The following is a 6,295-nucleotide window of genomic DNA, read 5'->3' as shown; positions in this document are numbered from 1 at the left end:
CATATGGAACTCGCTGTCCGTGATGTATACGTGGCAGGGCTCAGGTCCAACTATGTGCGCCAGCGGTTGCTTGAAAAAGGGGCCCAGAAATTGGAGGACACTGTAGAGTTAGCTACAACTATGGAAGTCTCATTCCGCAGCGTCACCTCGTTCCCCGCGGACCAAACGACCCCATCATGGGCCCCCGACCAGCAACCGCCCCAGGCCTGCGCCGTGCGGCCACCCACTCACTACGCAGCTCCAGTGTGCCATTTTTGTGGGCAGCCCCAACACCCACGGCAGTACTGCCCGGCCCTCAACGTGACCTGCAGCAGCTGAGGTCGCAAAGGACACTATGCCCGGGTCTGCCTGGTGAAGAAAACCCCCACTCTAAACTCTCCCGCAGCCCAGAGCACTCGCTTCCCAAACTCGCAGGCCCCGAAATGCTGCAGCCTGTACTCCGACTCCGCCCCCACCTGACACGTGCGACTCATGGGGGCCGTCATCTTGGCAACCCTCCTCCACGCGGCCGGCCACGTGCGACTCATGGGGGCTGCCATCTTGGACACCATCTTCCTCGCCGCCCGCCACGTGCGATCCATGGGGCGGCCATCTTGGGATCCATCCTCTTCAACCTCTGAATCTCACCTCGAAGACTATGACCTCAGCGGCAGTCATCACGGGGCCACTCCAGCACAGCTGATCGAGCCGCCGACTACCCGCAACTCAGCGCGGTCACGTTGGACCAGTCGCGTCCGAAACACCTCCGCAACTCGATGGTGACCGTTAAAATCAACGGGTACAGTGCACCGTGCCTCTTCGACTCCGGGAGCACCAACAGCTGCGTAAACCCAGATCTGGGGCTGGATTCTCCCCTACCCGGCGGGGCGGGGGTTCCCGGCGTAGCTAGGCCCGTGCCGGAGCGGTTGGCACCACACCGACTGGTGCCCAAACCTGCTCCAGCGGCCTTTGACACCCGCCACCCGGCGCCGGGGCTGGCCGAAAGGCCTTCGCCGGTTCGCGCATGCGCCGGTGTGTCAGCTGCCGCTGACGTCACCACCAGCGCATGCGCGCTGGGGGATTCTCTTCCGCCTCCGCCATGGTGGAGGCCATGGCAGCGGCAGAAGAAAAAGAGTGCCCCCACAGCACTGGCCCACCCGCCGATTGGTGGGCCCCGATCGCGGGCCTGGCCACCGTGGGGGCACCCCCCGGGGTCCGATCACCCCGCGCGCCCCCAGGACCCTGGGGGCCCGCTCGCGCCGCCGATCCCGCCGCCACCAGAGGTGGTTCAAACCACGGTGACGGGAGAGGCCTCCCAGCGGCGGGACTTCGGCCCATCGCGGGCCGGACAATCTCCGCAGGGGGTTCGGCGATCGGCAGGTGGTGTTTCCCGCCCCCGCCAATTCCCGGGTGGCGGTGAATTTCTGCCACGGCGGGGGCGGGATTTCCGGCGGCCCCGGGCGATTCTCCGACCCTGCGAGGGGTTGGAGAATTTCGCCTCTGGTAAGACGCTGTTCGCTCCCTATTTTCCCTGCACGGCAGACTATCTCCCTCGCTTCGGGCTCACACTCTGTTCACCTCCAAGGGCGCACCGTCGCGACCCTAACGATTCAGGCCGCCAGCTACTCGAACTTCCAGCTATACGTACTCCCCGAACTCTGCGCCCCACTCTTACTGGGACTCGACTTCCAGTGCAACCTCAAAAGCCTCACCCTCAGCTTCTGCGGGCCCCTACCTCCACTCACTCTCTGCAGTCTAGCGACGCTAAAAATCGACCCCCCTCCACTCTTTGCTAACCTCACTCCGACTGTAAACCCGTAGCCACTCGCAGCAGGCGGTACAGCCTGCAGGACAGGGTGTTTATCAGAACCGAGGTCCATAGGCCTTTACGTCAGGGGGTCATAGAGGCCAGTAACAGCCCCTGGAGAGCTCAGGTGGTGGTCGTCAAGACCAGGGAAAAATTCAGAATGGTAGTGGACTATAGCCAAACCATTAATCGGTTCACGCTCCTCGATATGTACCCCCTTCCCAGGATTGCAGACATGGTGAATCAGATCGGCCAGTACTGCATTTTCTCCACGGTGGATCTGAAGTCTGCATACCACCAGCTCCCAATCCGCCCGGAGGACAGCCACTACACAGCGTTCGAGGCAGATGGCCGCCTCTTCCATTTCCTCTGGGTCCCCTTTGGCGTCACGAATGGGGTCTCGGTGTTCCAACGAACAATGGACCGATTGGTGGACCAGTACGGGCTGCGGGCCACGTTTCCGTACTTGGATAACGTCACCATCTGCGGCCATGATCAGCAGGACCACGACGCTAACCTCCATCGATTTCTCCAAACTGCCCAGAAACTTAACCTCACGGTTAACACGGAGAAATGCGTTTTCCGCACGACCAGGCTAGCCATCCTCGGCTATGTCGTCGAAAACGGAGTCCTGGGCCCCGACCCGGACCGTATGCGTCCCCTCTTACAACTCCCTCTCCCTCATTGTCCCAGGGCCCTCAAAAGGTGCCTGGAATTTTTCTCTTATTATGCCCAGTGGGTCCCTCAGCGTGCGGACAAAGCCCGCCCACTATTTAAGGCCACACTCTTTCCTCTGTCAGATGAGGCTCGCCAGGCCTTCACCTACATCAAGGAGGACATCGCCAAAGCGGCCATGCGGACGGTGGATGAATCCGTCCCCTTTCAGGTGGAGAGCGACGCCTCAGAGGTCGCTCTCGCTGCCACTCTGAATCAGGCAGCGAGACCAGTCGCCTTTTTCTCCCGAACCCTCTCCGCTTCGGAACTTCGACACCCCTCAGTCGAAAAGGAAGCACAAGCCATCGTGGAAGCCATACGACACTGGAGGCACTACCTCGCAGGTAGGAGGTTCACCCTCATCACCGACCAAAGATCGGTTGCCTTCATGTTTGCCAACTCACAAAGGGGCAAAATTAAAAATGATAAAATCCTGCGGTGGAGGATCGAACTCTCCCCTACAAATACGATATTATGTATCAACCGGGGAAGCTCAACGAGCCCCCAGATGCCCTGTCCCGCGGCACGTGTGCCAGTGCGCAAGACGACCGCCTGAAAGCTATCCACAATGACCTCTGCGACCCGGGGGTCACCCGGCTCACCCACTACGTCAAAGCCCGAAATCTGCCTTTCTCCACCGAGGAGGTAAAAGTCATCGCCAGGTATTGCCCGATCTGCGCGGAATGCAAACCGCACTTCTATAGACCAGACAGGGCCCACCTGGTAAAGGCATCCCGGCCCTTTGAACGCCTGAGCATCGATTTCAAAGGGTCACTCCCCTCGACCAATCAGAATGTGTACTTCCTGAACGTCATCGACGAGTTCTCCCGCTTCCCCTTTGCTATCCCATGCCCCGATATGACCTCCCACACAGTCATTAGGGCCCTGCACAGTATCTTCACCCTGTTCGGGTTCCCCAGCTACGTACACAGCGACAGGGGTTCGTCCTTTATGAGCGACGAGCTGCATCAGTACCTGCTCGACAAGGGCATCGCCTCGAGCAGGACTACCAGCTACAACCTCAGGGGGAACGGGCAGGTGGAGAGGGAGAACGCAACGGTCTGGAATACCGTCCTACTGACCCTCTGGTCCAGGAATCCCCCGACTTCCCATTGGCAGGAGGTCCTCCCCGACGCGCTCCATGCTATTAGGTCCCTCCTATGCACAGCCACCAGCCAGACCCCTCACGAACGGCTATTTGTTTTTTCTAGGGGCACTACCACGGGGGTTTCGCTCCCAGCATGGTTGAAGACACCGGGCCCGGTTCTCCTCCGGAAGCACGTCCGGGCACACAAAACTGACCCACTCGTAGAAAGAGGGCTCCTACTCCATTCCAACCCCCAATACGCTTTTATCGAATACCCTGACGGCCGTCAGGACACTGTTTCCCTCCGGGACCTGGTGCCTGCAGGATCCGACGCCACCACCACAGCCGCCGAGGTACCCCTCACACTACACCCCACACAACCCTCCACACCCTGTGCCCCCGCACCTACAGGTTCACGGCCCGTGCTCCGCGCCCCCGCGCCTATAGGTTTCCCGTCGCTCCCCGTCGCCCGTCGAACCAGTCGGGTACGAAGCTCGGATCGAATCACCCCCGGAGTCCACTATCGTACCCTCACCGACCATCACCACCCAGCCACCCGAAGAGGCTGCAACCCCGGTGCTTCGCCAATCCCAAAGGATGACTCGGCCGCCGGACCAGCTCAATTTGTAGACCCATCACCCCCGCCGGACTTGATGTTTTTACAGGGGGTGAATGTGGTGAATTATAAACCTAGTAATTCAGACTGTGTTCTATTATATGTATTGTGTCCTTGTGGGCTCTGTATATGAGCCATTGCGCAGCTCTGCCCATAGGGGGAGATGAGGAGTTTGTACTGAGCTCCACCCTTGGCTCCGCCCATGGCTCCTCCCACTAACCGGAAGTATAAAGCTCTGCAGTCGTGAGCCTGCTGCCAGTTCATCTCGTCGCAGGCAGGCTCTGTTGTAAGATTATTAAAACCACTGTTCACTTCAAATCACGTGTCTTGTGAATTGATGGTCACATCAGTCATATGCTTGATTTTCAGTAGGTGCTCTCTCAGAGGATCAGAGTGAACTCCAAAAACCATTTGGTCTCTGATCATGGAGTCAGCAATATCACCAAAGCTGCAGGACAGCGCTTGCAGGCGGAGGTTAGTTAAGAAGGAGTTAAAAGATTCATCTTTACCTTGTAGACGTTGTTTGAATATGTAGCGCTCGAAGATTTCATTGGTGTCCACTTCACAGTGACTGTCAAACTTGTCCTGGATGATCTGAAACTTTGTCTTGTCCTGGCCTTCGGTGAAGCGAAAAGAGTTCAAGAGTTCGATGGCTTGATCACCCGCTGTTGAGAGGAGAAGCGCGATCTTTCTTGCATCAGATGCACCCACGAGGTCTGAAGCTTTGATGTACAGCAGAAACTTTTGCTTTAATGTCCGCCAGTTGGCACTGAGATTGCCGGAGGTCCTGAGCTGATGAGGAGCCTGAATCTTCTCCATGGTGCCAGCATACATTCGCTGGTCGTCACGGAACGGACTGAGGGAAACCACCTAGATTAAGCAGTCTCCTGGTATCATGTCGCATTATGTACTCTGGGATAACCCAGGCTGCAACTGGATGCAGCTTTAACCAAAAGATACTCCAGACCTCGAAGTTAGTTGAATCTGATTTATTGAACCAGTAGCACAGTTCTCTATGAGTTCGACTCTCTGCTAACCTAAGTGTGGTTACTCTGTCTGACTGAACCAGACTAGCTCTTAGCCACGTGCTGCAGATGTGATATTGTAAATACATCCTGACTCTCTGTAGATGTCCCCAGTGGAAAGAGGCGGAGTGTGAGTGCCTCATGCCTTATATAGTGAGATACCACCCCTGAGTGTCCTGCCTGCTCATTGGTCATGTCCTGTTCTCTGTGTTCATTAGCTGCCTGGTCTGTGCCTGTCTGTATATCATTATCTGCATATCTGCATATCATGATAGGGAACTTGTTGCCATTGAACACTTGGGGTGGGGGGGGGGGAGAGATTGGATTCATTTTTTTCTCTGTTTTGTTGTTAACCCATATTTGGAATGTACGACTGGATGTATCAGACAGTATATTGAGGGGGGTGCTGCTCTTTGGGATTGTTTTTTTTGTGTTTCCTTTGCTGTTTATTGAATGAAAATGTGGAGAATAAAAAGATTTTTTTAAAAATCTTTAATTGATTGAAGGATGTCATAAAAAAATTCTTATGAATGAACCACCTGTGTTCCTCAGGTACAGTTGTGCCGCTTAGTTTTCTAATTATATCCTTCAATCTATTTTCCTTAGGTGTACGTTTTTTCAGTAGAATGTAATTTAGGCTAAATCCCTTACTGGAGGGAGAGCAACGACGCTGCAATACCCACCCACTAATTAACTCACAGCCTTCTGGTGACGTCACTTTTTCAAATTTGAGCGCCACGAAATCTGCTCTCATTGCCGACTCTTTCTCTTTCTCTTTCTCCAGAGAGTGGCCCTGAGCCTGAGTTCCAGTTGATCCCTTTCTGCTGTTTCATTTCATACTCTCTCTCTCCAGGTAAGTGAATCGCCCTGAGATTCGGTTCAATTTAACCTCTGCTGGTTGCACAAAGTCCCGACATTTGCAAGGCCCTGAACCTGGGCCTCAGTTTATCCCCTCCCAACTACTACCACTTCCTTTTGGGCGTCGGAGAAGCACTTGACGAAAAAACATTTAGAGAGCTGCAGGGAAAGCACAAGGGAATAGGACTACCCCAGCGAGCCAGCACAGA

The 6,295-nt window shown here is 55.6% G+C and overlaps 1 protein-coding gene across 1 annotated transcript in view; it reads left to right on the top strand.

Annotated features, from left to right (window-relative positions):
* The first annotated feature begins 5,951 nt into the window (after positions 1–5,951).
* Positions 5,952–6,295, top strand: part of LOC119964941 (interferon-activable protein 202-like) — a 64,030-nt gene continuing 63,686 nt past the window's right edge. The window contains exon 1 of the mRNA XM_038795154.1: positions 5,952–6,081. The gene's annotated coding sequence lies outside the window, so the exon portion shown is untranslated. The remainder of the gene's footprint in view (positions 6,082–6,295) is intronic.

This window comes from Scyliorhinus canicula, chromosome 4 (assembly GCF_902713615.1).
Source record: "Scyliorhinus canicula chromosome 4, sScyCan1.1, whole genome shotgun sequence".
NCBI lineage: Eukaryota > Metazoa > Chordata > Chondrichthyes > Carcharhiniformes > Scyliorhinidae > Scyliorhinus > Scyliorhinus canicula.
This window is presented reverse-complemented; position numbering and strand designations above follow the sequence as displayed.